We start from the raw sequence: 13,030 nt of genomic DNA, 5'->3' as shown, positions 1-13,030 counted from the left end.
GGAAGGAAGGAAGGAACCATGGGAGGGGAGTGATATCAATTGTAAGAAGACTGGAAAAGTGGAGGGGGAGGTCTAGGTTATGAAGGACTTTGAATGACAGCATTGTTGATAGAAAGCCACTTTAATTTATTGAATAAGATATGACATGACTGAAAAACTTTAAGAAAAAGTCACTTTAGTGGGTGAATGGAAGATATATTGAAACTGGGAGATAATTGTGGTTGGGAGATCAACCCAGTACTCCAACTGAGGAGATGAAGGCTTACATCAGAGAGGCAGAAATATTAGAGAAAAAATAAGGTATTTTATTTTTTTAAATTATTTATTTTGAATATTTTTTCGTGGCTACATGATTCATGATTTTTCCCATCCTTCTTCTCTCCCCTCTCCCAGAGCTAACATGCAATTCCACTGGGTTATACTCGTATCATTGCTTAAAACTTGTTTATATATTATTCGTTTTTGCAATAGAGTGATCTTTTACCACCAATAGCCCAGTTATATCCCCATCGAACCATGTCATCAATCATATGTTTTTCTTCTGCATTTCTACTGCCACAGCTCTTTCTCTGGATGTGGATAGCTCTCTTTCTCATGAATTCCTTAGTATTGTCCTGGATTATTGCACTGCTACTAGTAGAAAGGTCTATGACATCCAATTGTGCCCCAATATATCAGTCTCTGTTTTCCTGGCTATTCTCCTTTCACTCTGTATCAGTTCTTGGAGGCCTTTCAAGTTCACATAGAAATCTTCCAGTTCATTATACCTTTCAACTTAATAGTATTCCATCATCATAAGATACCAAAATTGGTTCAGCCATTCCCAATCGATAGACACCCCTTCATTTTTCAATTTTTTTGCCACCACATGGTTATAAATATTTTTGCATGAGTATTTTTCTTTATTATCTCTATGTGGCATAAAACTTTTTAATTTAACATAATCAAAATCATTCCTTTTATATTTTGTAATGTTCTCTGTCTCTTCCTTGATCTTAAATTCTTTCCTTTCCCATAGATTTGACAGATATATTATTCTATGTTCACCTAATTTATTTATGATTTCACTCTTTATATTTAAATCATTTGCCTATTTTGAATTTATTTAGGGCGTAAGATATTGATCTAAACCTAATTTTTCCCATACCATTTTCCAATTTTCCCAGCAGTTTTGTCAAATAGTGGGTTCTTGTCCCAAAAGCCAATGTCTTTGGATTTATCAAATACTAACTTGCTGAGGTCATTTACCCTTACTTAGTCTATTCCATGGATCTACCCTTCTGTATCTTAGCCAGTACCATATTGTTTTGATGACCACCTCTTTATAGTAAAGTTTAAGATCTGGTACTGTTAGGCCTCCATCCTTCACATTTTTTCATTATTTCCCTTGATATTCTTGATCTCTTGTTCTTCCATATGAACTTTGTTACATTTTTTTCTAATTCTATAAAAAAGTTTTTTCGTAGTTTGATAGGTATGGCACTTTGGCTTTTTTTTCTTTTCTTGAAAGTCGTTTCACTTTATCTCCTTGTTGGTTCTTTCATGCCTGTATTTGTTTTGTAGTGATATTTTAATCTTAGAGAATATTCTCATGGTGGCACAGAGCTGCTTTGTATTACTCTGCCATCTTGACCCCACCTCCAGAAGTTGCCATTTACTCATTTTGAATTTATCTTGGTATATGGAAGAACAAGGTATTTTCGAGAGATGCATCAGAATGAAATCAATAGGGTTTGGCAACTGATTGGATATGGTGTGGAAGATTTGAGGTTGAGAGATAGTAAGGGATCCATCTATGTTCTGAGCCTGGGGGACTATGAGGATAGAGTGTCCAACAAAAATAAGGAAGTTTAGAAGGTACAGGATTTAGACAGAAGTATAATGAGTTTGGTGTTGGAAATATTGAGACTGAGAAGTGTCAGAGAGGTAGAAAGGCAACTAGGAGATATTAATGTTGCAAAGACAGAGAGAAAAGAGTATCCAAAAAAAGAGAGTGACTGAAAATGTTGAACACTACAGATGGGTCAAGAAGGATGTGAACTGAGGAAATGTCACTTGATTTTACAATTAATACATTATTCATACTTTTGGAGAAAGCAATTTCTGTTAAATGATGAGGCAAGCTAATAGATTATAAAGAATTAAGAAAATGAGAAAAGAGGAGTGAAGGAAATTATTATAGATGACCTTCTCAAGTTTAACCACATAAGGTAGGAGAAATGTGGAATGACATCAGGGAAAGCTGGATCTAGTGAGAGTTATTTATGGCTGAGTAAGACCATCATGTTTTTATGATAGGGGAGATTAGGGATGGGGGAAATTAAAGATAAATGAGAGAGTCCATTCTTTAGAGAAAGAGGATGATAAAAGGGGCAAGATGATAAAGGAGATATGATGGAATGGGATCACTACTGTGAAGATGAGATTAACTCTCCCCTTGCCCATTTTTAGATTTGATCATCAGAAGCTTATATACCCCACTTATCCTTAAGTATAGAGAAGTCTATAGTGTGCTATAGTGGGTGACAAATTAGAAACCCACTGACTGACCCCAGGGCAGTCCTAAGCAAAGATAAAGCTGCAATTGATCCACATAAAGTGGAAGGAAGGTACAGGAAGTAATGAAAGGAATGGTCTTTAAAAGTGGGAGAAACTTCCTGTGACCAGTTCTTTTGCCTTTCAACTTGACCTTGAAGGAGCTCTGGCTTGGGACCTCAGACTGCTCTTTGATTTTCTCTTAGAACTACCACACAGGTGAGTGAAAAAGGCTGACTCCTTTTCCTGGCTTTTCTGGAGGTACTAGCCTCTGGAGAGGCTCTTGAATTAAACAAGGCCTCGAGGCTAGAACCATGGCTTAATGGACCTCTGGGCTCCCCTTTGCTGGGGCCTCTGAAGCCCTGCCTGGTTCAGACCAGGCTGGAGTAATTATCTACTCTCGCTCTCTCATTTCCTTATTTTCACTCTTTCTCCTTTTGTAAATAAACTTCCATAAAAAGTCATCCTGACTTGAGTAATATATTTTTGGCAACCACATTTTTATACATTTAGTACAATCTTTAATTTTTTTTAAACCCTTAACTTCTGTGTATTGGCTCCTAGGTGGAAGAGTGGTAAGGGTGGGCAATGGGGGTCAAGTGACTTGTCCAGGGTCACACAGTTGGGAAGTGTCTGAGGCTGGATTTGAAACTAGGACCTCCCATCCCTAGGCCTGACTCTCAATCCACTGAACTACCCAGAAACCCCACAACCTTTAATTTTAACTCTTGGACTACCTATATATTAAATGCAGGTTAAAGAGTTTTGCCTTTGTAAAGAGAAGCACCACTTCACCATGTGAGATGAGGATGAAGGAGGAGATAGTAACAAAAGACATCTGGATCATCTGAGATAAGGAGGAAGGGAGTAGAGGAAATTCACAGTAAATGGCTTCAAATTTTTTTAGTAAAATATGTGACAATTTTCTCAGTTGTGAGAGTACAGGAAAATAGAGTCATGGGAGATTTGAGGAGAGATGAAAAAGTTCAAAAGAGCTGTAAGTGGAGGAGTAAATTAGAGAAATATAAAAGGATTGACTAGAAGTAATGAGTTTGATGTTATATTGATATTATGAAACATGAAAAATGTTATGAAACAAATTTGTTTTGAACTCAGAACAGTTGTGCGATTTTTCTCTACTTTTTTTTCAGCTGTATTTATGTAGAAGTGAAGGCAAATGATGGTGGGAGTGATCCAAGGCTAAGGTTTGACAAGATATATTTTCTCCTTTACATATTACAATGTAAAGTTTATTTTTCTTTAATTCATTATCATTACTTTCTCATGTTTACCTTTTTATGTTTCTCTTGTTCCTATAAGGATTTACATACAACTCTGTTTGTACATGAGGAATGATTGAAAATAATTTATTTTATTAAGTTCCCTTCTAAGAATTATACAAGAATTATTCTATTTTTTCTAGGTTAAATCATTTCTAATTTTTTGTCCTCTGAAATATTGTATTTCAAGTTATCCATTCCTTTATATTCATCGCTGTATGATCACTTCTGATCCTAACTATAGATTCTCAGCATTTGAATTCCTTCTTTCAGAATTATTTTTGTTCTTCTTTACTTGCTCACTCTTCTAGGTTACTTCTTGAGGGCTGAGCTAGTGTGCTCTCAGGTCCTTTTGCTGTTGTTCTTCAATCATATCTAGCTCTTTATGACCATGTTTGAGGTTTTCTTAGCAAAGATTCTGAAGTGGATTACCATTCTTACTCCAGTGGATTAAGGTGAATCTTTGTTAAGTGACTTGCCCAGGATCATGCAGTTAGTGAGTGACTTAGGACAAATCTGAACTCAGATCTTCCTGACTAAAGGCCCAGAATTTTATGCACTGAACCTTTTAGCTATCCCTGGAGGGATATTGAGTACTATGTGTTTTCAAAATCTCAATAATATATCAGACTTGAAAACTCTCAGTGCCCACAAAGCCATCTGATCCAGGTAAAAGTCTTCTCATTGCTCTCCTGGGTTAAGGTCTTCAAGTTTCTGACCTTAGTTTGAGGTTGAGCAACATACTTGTGGACCTATCCTTGGTTGAAGACCTGTAGACTTCTGCTGGATTCAAACATTACCAGCAAAGTAGAAAACTCAAATTTAGAGTGATGGAACTTCCTGCTTTACTTTCATTTGAGATTGTTGCCAAAATATCCTATCTCTTTAATAGCACATTCAATAAATTTCCCAGGAATTACACAATTATTTGTGTGTAGTTTGCAGACCCAAACTTGTTCCAATTTTTTATCAGCAACAGATTTGCCTGTATTTAGTTATATTTAGTGTTTTATATTTATCTTATTCCAATAAGAAATTTACACATAAGTTTTCCAAAGTTACATTATTCATATTGTTTCCCTCCTTTTTCCCTCCTCCCTTCCTGGAGCTGACAAGCAATTCAATTAAGTTATACATGTATTATTACTCAAGACATCCCATTTTATTCATTTTTGTAAGTGAATAATTTTATAAAACCAAAACCCCAAATTGTATACCCAAATAAACAGGTGATAAGTCATGCTTTCATCTGCATTTATACTCCAACAGTTTTTCCTCTAGAGGTGGATAGCATTCTTTTTCATAAGTCCCTCATTATTGTCCTCGATCATTGTATAGCTGTTAGTAGCAAGACCCATCGCATTTTATTATTCCACAATATTTCAGTTACTGTGTATAATTTTCTCCTACTTCTGCTTATTTCACTCCACATCAGTTCATATAGGTCTTTCCAATTCTTTCAGAAATCATCCTGTTCAATATTCCTTATAACACAATAATATTCCATCACCATAATATACTGCAATATGTTCAGCCATTCCCTAATTGAGGGACATTCCTTCAGTTTCTAATTCTTTGTGAATGCAAAAAAGAGCAGTTAGAAATATTTTTGTACAAAACAGTCCTTTCCCATTTTTAAAAATCTCTTTGGGATACAGATCTAGTAGTGGTATTACTGAATCAAAAGGTATGCATTCTTTTAATGCCCTTTGGGCATAATTTCGAATTGCCTTCCAGAATGTTTGGATCAATTAACAACTCCATCAGCAACCCATTACTATCCCAGTTTTGTCATATCCTCTCTAACATTTATTATTTTTCTTTACTGTCATATTAACCAGTCTGATAGGTTTGAGAGGATACCTCACAGTTTTTTAAATTTGAATTTCTCTAATCAGGAAGGATTTAGAACATTTTTTCATGACTATTGATAGCTTTGATTTCTTCATATGCAAACTGCCTATTCCTATGCTTTGACCATTTGTTAATTGGGGAATGACTGAGATCCTTATAAATTTGGCTTAGTTCTTTACATATTTGAGAAATCAGACCTATTTCAGAGAATTTTATCATGAATTTTTTCCAGTTTGTTGCTTCCCTTCCAATTCTGGTTCCATTGGCTTTGTTTGTAGTAAATTTTAATATAATCAAAATTATTTATTTTACATCTTATAATGTTCTCTATCTCTAGTTGTTTGGTCTTAAATTCTTCTTTTCTCCACAAATATGACAGGTAAACTAATCTACATTCCCCTAATTTACTTATAATACCACTCTTTATATTTAAATCATATACCCATTTTGATCTTACCTGGTATATAGTGTAAGATATTGATCTAAATCTAATTTTCCCCATACTATTTTCCAATTTTCCTAGAAGTTTTTGTCAAATAGTGGGTTCTCCCCAAACTGATTTCTTTGGGTTTATCAAACACTAGCTTGCTGAGGTCATTTACCCCTAGTCTATTTCATTGATTTATCCTTCTCTTTCTTAGCCAGTAACAGATTATTTTGATGATTGCTGCTTTAGAGTACACTTTGAGATCTGGTACTGCTAGGCCACCATCCATCACATCTTTTTTCTTTAGTTCCTTTGATATTCTTTTTTTAAAAGTAAAAACCCTTACCTTACCTTCTGTCTTTGAGCCAACACTGTATTGGCTCCAAGGCAGAAGAGTGGTAAGGGCTGGGCAATGGGGGTTAAGTGACTTTCCCAGGGTCACACAGATAAGAAATGTCTGAGGCCAAATTTGAACCTAGAACCTCCTGTCTCTAGGCCTGGCTCTCAATCCACTAAGCCACCCAGCTGCCCTCATCCTTGATATTCTTGACCTTTTGTTATTCCAGATAAATCCCCCTCTATTTAGTCTTAAAGAATATTCCTTCCCCTTTCTTATCCTTCATAAATCACTGATAATAACTTATCACAGTGCCTAACACATAATAGATATTTAACAAATGTTTATTGACTGACTGAATGAATCAAATCTGCTACTATTTTTGTACCCTGGGATTTAGTTTGTCTACTCCAGTTGACTTTAATAAGTCAAAGGCACTTAATGTGATCTGCTACTACCTCACTTTCTAATTTTTTCCACAGATAGTTTTATTTGATAAAGAAGGCAACAGAATTGTCCTCTCTTCCAACTGTATTGTTTTTGTCCTATCTAATTCATGCAAGGGTTCTTTTTCTTCTTTCATGTTCCTCATTCTGGATCCCATGATAGTAATTTTAAAGCTATATTTTATCATCATTTTATTCACTGACAGTCTCACTTTATTCTGAGTTTTATTTTTCCTGACACTAAGTAAGCTTCAATGTCCCTAATGTATTTTTACAGGGCTATGCAATGATTTTATATTCATTATTCATTACCTGTCCTTGCTTCAACCTTCCATATATACTTTATAATTTTTATTCATGATTTTAAATATTCATTTCCTTCTGAAATGTATTTTTAATTAACAAAAACTGTTTTTTCTTTCCCTCTAACACTGTTTCATGGAGGGAAAAACAAAGCTCTTAAAACAAACTAGCAGACTCAAGAAATTATAAATCCTGAATGAGCAACATCAAAAGAGTACTATGTCTCTTTTTGCAGCTAGAGTCTATTTACTATCTGTGAATTTTCTATATGTGATTTGATTGGTAGTATTATGATTAAAATATCTCTTTTCTTAGTTCATGTTAATACCTTCCAAGAATATATTTACCAGAATTCAGAAATTATAGAAGTAAAAGGATAGATGTTATTATTATTATTATTTTCAAGCACAGATTCAGATCTCGGGAAAAAAACCTAAAGAATCATCAGGATTCTTACAAAATTTCTTACATCAAAATTAGGTCACAATGATAGAGAAATAGTTTATTTACATTTCATGATCTTATACATACATTCCTCTTCCACTACAAAAGTTAAAAAAGATAAATAATAGCATGCTTTTTTTGATGTCATAAAAGTTTAAAAAAGAGTTAAACTGAGCTATAATCTCACATATTTCCTAAGGAAATAAACTTCACAAACACTATAGGTAAACTAAGTAAGGTTACAGGGCAGCTGTAAATATAGCACCAGGTCTGGAGATAAGAACACCTGAGTTCAAATTCAGCCTCATATATTTACTGACTCTGGGCACATCATTTAATTCTAGTAGTCTCTGTTTCCTCATCTATAAAATGAGCTGGAGAAAGAAACGTCCAGTCATTCTAGTATCTTTAGCAAGAAAATCCCCAAAGGAATCATTGAAAAATGACTCATAAATAAAGTCAGGTTACAGATTAAACTATATTTAAAGAATTCACAACAAAACCTGGTTGAGGAAAATATTTATTGATTTACATATCACCGAAGAGTCAACAGTAGTTGAGATTCATCTGACTTTTTAACTAAATAATGCCTAAAGTTCTTTAGTAAATTATTATATCCTAAAGGGCAGGTTTTGGTCAGATGAGGTTAAGATACAAAAGGAATCAAAGAAAATTTAAAAATCCCATGTTTCATCTATATATAATTTATTTATACTTTAAAATCTATTGGTCCCATTCAGAATTTCTTTTTTTTACATTGGAATTTTCAGTTTTACCTCTATGATTCTTGAAGTTTTAAAAATGAGTTTTTATATTTATTTCTAGCCTAGTCTTTGAATTCTTTCATGAAAGACTTTGTTTTATTTTTTCAGACATTCTGGGCAGTTTTCTTATATTATTTCATGTATTGTAGTGTTCAGTTTTATTGACTTCTGGAAGAACTATGTCATATAAGTTATCACTTGTTTTTCAAGATAAATCTTTTTTCCTTGTTTAGTGATCATGTGCTATTTTAACATTATTACTTTTTGCCCATTTTCTTATAAATTATCCTTTACTTATGTGTATTTGTATTTCAAAATAGTTGTTCTTTCTTTCATTTCTTTGGAAAGACTCTGCACTAAAAATTCAGATTTTTAAAATTCTGCCAGTAATTTTTTCTTTTAAGATAATACATTATAATTTCACTCTTATTTATCTGTTGAGCTATTCAAGAACATCCTGTTATTGTTTCATGCTCTCTTAAAAATCCACAAGTTCCTCCCATTCATGAGGTGTTGATTCATTTTTCTGAAATACTTACTTGACGATGTTAAGAATCACTTAGACAGTGTGAAAGAGATCTTCATTTCTTATGTTTTCAGTGAGGTTTCTATAAGTATCTACTAGTTGTGAGGCACTGTGCTAAGTGCTGGTGTTACAAAGAAGGGCAATAATAGTTTCTGCCTTCAAAGAGCTTACAGTGTAATGAAGGAGACAACATGAAAATTATTATATACAATAAGCAAAATGCAGAACAAATCTGTTGTTACAGCTCAGTGCACCCCTTTCCCCAAGACAGGTAACACTTCTACTTTCCTATACTGCTACCTACTCTGCACAAGGTTTGACAAACAGATTAATTCTCTGGCTTGCTACCAAAGAATGGTGGGGTGATGAAAGATTTCTCTGCTCTTAATTTTTCAAGTCGTTACTTCATTAGGGATCTTTGCCTTTTAGCTTGATGGGCAAAGTTGGTGGACTGCCTTGGGTACACATTTCTTAATTTGATGAAATTTTGGTTTTATAGAAAAGTAGTGTGCTGTAAATATCCACTTTGTTATTTATCCAAACTTTTCAAATGACTGTTTTGGTGCTAGAAATCTATTGAACAAAATCGGGAAGGAAAATTAGATTGGCAGTCTTATGGAATATGAGTAAAATGTATGCCAAGTAGCACAATAAATTATTTGCCTAGACAAAAGGATTTCTAACCTAGAACAATCTTGAAGGATTAATGAAGTATCTAAAGTAATTTTTGTGAAAAAAGAGCAAAATATGACCTATGTGTACTGTGCACATACGTAAACTGATAAAAATGCAAGTTTCCTGAGGGAACGAGTGGTTTTTCTTTTTCTTTCTTTGAATCCTCAGGGCCAAGACTAGGTTCTTGTCCATATAACATGTTTAATAAACATTCTATGCCCCTTTTTCTGGTTTTTCTTTGATAGGGCACATACTTTCTTCAATATTTGAATTTATCATATAAGTGATTACATTGATATTCTTCTATCCAGAAAGAAAAAAAAATTGAGTATAAAAAGACTTTCTTACAATTAGAGTTATCCAAAAATGGGTTAAGTTGTCATAGAATTATGTTCACTCTTTTAAAAAATACAATAAATATTATTTTCTTAATTAACCAATATCTGTTTTCTCTTCCTATCTTCTTTAGTTCAAACTTAGAAAGAAAGAAAAGCTTCAGAAACAAATATGCATAGCTAACAAAAACAAATTTCCACACTGGCTATGTCTATATACCTACTATATATGTACATATATACATACACATGACTTTATATATGTATGCATATGTATACACACATGCACACACATACACATATACAGGGAAAAATATGCCTCAGTCTATAATCTGAGTCCATCCTTTTCCTTTCAGGAGATGAGTAGCATGTTTCATTATTAGACTGCTGGAATTCATTATAGTCATTGCATTGAATGGTATTGTTAAGTTTTTCAAAATGGTTTGGTTTTATAATATTGCTCTTATTATATTCATTCTTCTCCTGATCCTACTCTTTCGCTCTGCCTTTGTTCATATAAGTCTCTCAAAGTTTTCTGAAAATTTTCTTGTCTTCATTTCTTATACCACAAATGTATTCTTCATGTTCTTCTTACTTTGTTCAACCATTCCTCAATTGTTGGCATACCCTCATTTTCCAATTCATCTCCAGAGAAGGTCTAAAAAAACCTGCTAATAAGTTTTGTACATATAGCTCCTTTACCTCTTTCTTTGATCCCTTTGATGTTATAAACTTAATGATTTTATTACTGGATAAAAGTGTATAAAAAAAAAACAAAACCTTTTGAGGTATAGTTCCAAATTGCTTTTTCCAGAATGGCTAGCTCAGTTTGTAGTTTCACTGACAGAGCATTAATGTACTTGTTTTCCCTAAGTTGCTCTAGCATATTTCTTTTTCTTTTTTGTCAATTTGCCAATTTGAGATTTGATATGGAGTCTCAACTTCCTTAATATGAATTAATTTTGCTATAATTGATATAAAGTACCTTTTCATATTGATGTTGATCACTAGATTTCTATTCTTTGAAAAAAAAGTATATCTGAAAAGATTCTTATCTGATATGCAGCCTCTAAATGTTCTCTCCTCTGAACAAATATCATTTGTCTATTAGTCAATTGAGGAATGATTCCTTTTTTATAAATCTGAATAAATTCCACCTATATTTTAGAAATAAGACTTTTAACAGAGAAACTTGTGACAGATTTTGACTCTTTTTTGCTTCTCTTCTAATTTTTACCTACATTGTTTTTACTTGCATACTTTATAAAACTTATGTGTAATTGAAGAGAGTATGGGGGTGAAGTCAAGATGGCAGAGTAGAGATAGGAGTGTTTGAATCTCTCTGAATATCAGAACCAAGAAAAGAATCATGTGAGACAATTTTCCTGTAGAAGACAACTTAGAGAGTAAGGAGAAAAGATCTCTTTCAATGAGGTGAAAGGAGACCACAATCCATAGCAAAGCCACACTGAAAAAATAGGCCAGAAGTGAGACACCTCTTCCCTCACTGCTCAAAGTTCTGAACCAGCTCACTGAAAAGAATAATTCCTTAAATATTAGAATGGGACAAGTGGAAGCTAATGACTTCTTGAGACATCAAGATACTATCAAACAAATTCAAAAGAATGAAAAAAATGAAGAAGATATAAAATATCTCATTAGAAAAGAACTGGCCTGAAAAATAGATCCAGAGGAAATAATTTAAGAATTATCAGACCCTGGGATATCATGCTCAATTTCTAGAGCTCCTAGGTCAAGGAGAAAATACTGTAAGTAGTCAGAAAATAGAGAAATATCATGGAGCAACTGTCAGGATTTTATAGGATTTAGTAGTTTCTACATTAAGGAATCAGATATCTTGAAATATGACACCCAGGAAGGCAAATGGTCATTTAATGAAACAGAGGATTTCCAAGTATTCTTGATGAAAAGACCAGAAGTGAACAGAAAATTTGATGTTCAAATATAGGATACAAGAGAAATATGGAATGAGAAAACATAAGAGATTCAATGTGGTTTAAATGTTTACATTGCTACATTGGAACATATTAATTGTAACTCTTAAGGATTTTATCATTATTAAGGCAGTAAATGGAGTATACATAGACAGAAGGTGCAGGAATAAGTTGACTACGATGATGAAATATCCAAAAATCCCCAAGAGATAAAAAAGAAGATTGCACTGAGAGGATAAGGATGGGAGAGGTAGAGTGGGGTAAATTATCCCACCTAAAGAGGTGTGGGAAATGTATTAAAATGGAAGGGAGGGAGCAGCTGGGTAGCTCAGTGGAGTGCTTATTTTGTATATATGATGTATATAAACATGTCTCTACATACTGTCTCCCCATATAAAATCTAATCTTGGGGGCAGCTGGGTAGCTCAGTGGATTGAGAGCCAGGCCTAGAGACAGGAGGTCCTGGATTCAAACCCGGCCTCAGCCACTTCCCAGCTGTGTGACCCTGGGCAAGTCACTTGACCCCCATTGCCCACCCTTACCAATCTTCCACCTATGAGACAATACACCAAAGTACAAGGGTTTAAAAAAAATGGAAGGGAAGATGAATGTAATGATAGGCAATGTTTTGACTTTATTCTCATCACAATTGGCTCAGAGAGGGATAACACCCATACTCAATTGGGTTTAGATATCTAGTTTACTTTATGGAGAAATATAAATGGAATAAAAAAGGATAGGGGGCTAATAAAAGGGAGTGTGTTTGGAGGAAGCAGTAGTAGAAGTAAACATTTGGGAGGAGGGACAGAATGAAAGAAGAAAGAATAATCAGGAACAAAAGAAAAAAATAGGATGGAGCAGAATGCACAGTACAAGATTAAAAATTAATAATTTTGATTATATTAAATGAAAAGAAGACAACCAAGATTAAAATAAAAATAAAAAACAGAAAAAAATTTTATGATAGATTTCTCTGATAAAAGTCTCATTTATCAAAAAATAGAGAACTGAGTCAAATGTATAAGAATTTTGGCCCTTATCCAATTAACCAAGGGTCAACGGATATGAACAGGCAGTTTTCAGATAAAGAAATCAAAGCTATTTATAATCATATGAAAAATGTCCTAAATCACTATTGACAAGAGAAAT

The sequence above is a fragment of the Gracilinanus agilis genome, chromosome 3 (assembly GCF_016433145.1).
Source record: "Gracilinanus agilis isolate LMUSP501 chromosome 3, AgileGrace, whole genome shotgun sequence".
Classification (NCBI taxonomy): Eukaryota; Metazoa; Chordata; class Mammalia; order Didelphimorphia; family Didelphidae; genus Gracilinanus; species Gracilinanus agilis.
This window is presented reverse-complemented; position numbering follows the sequence as displayed.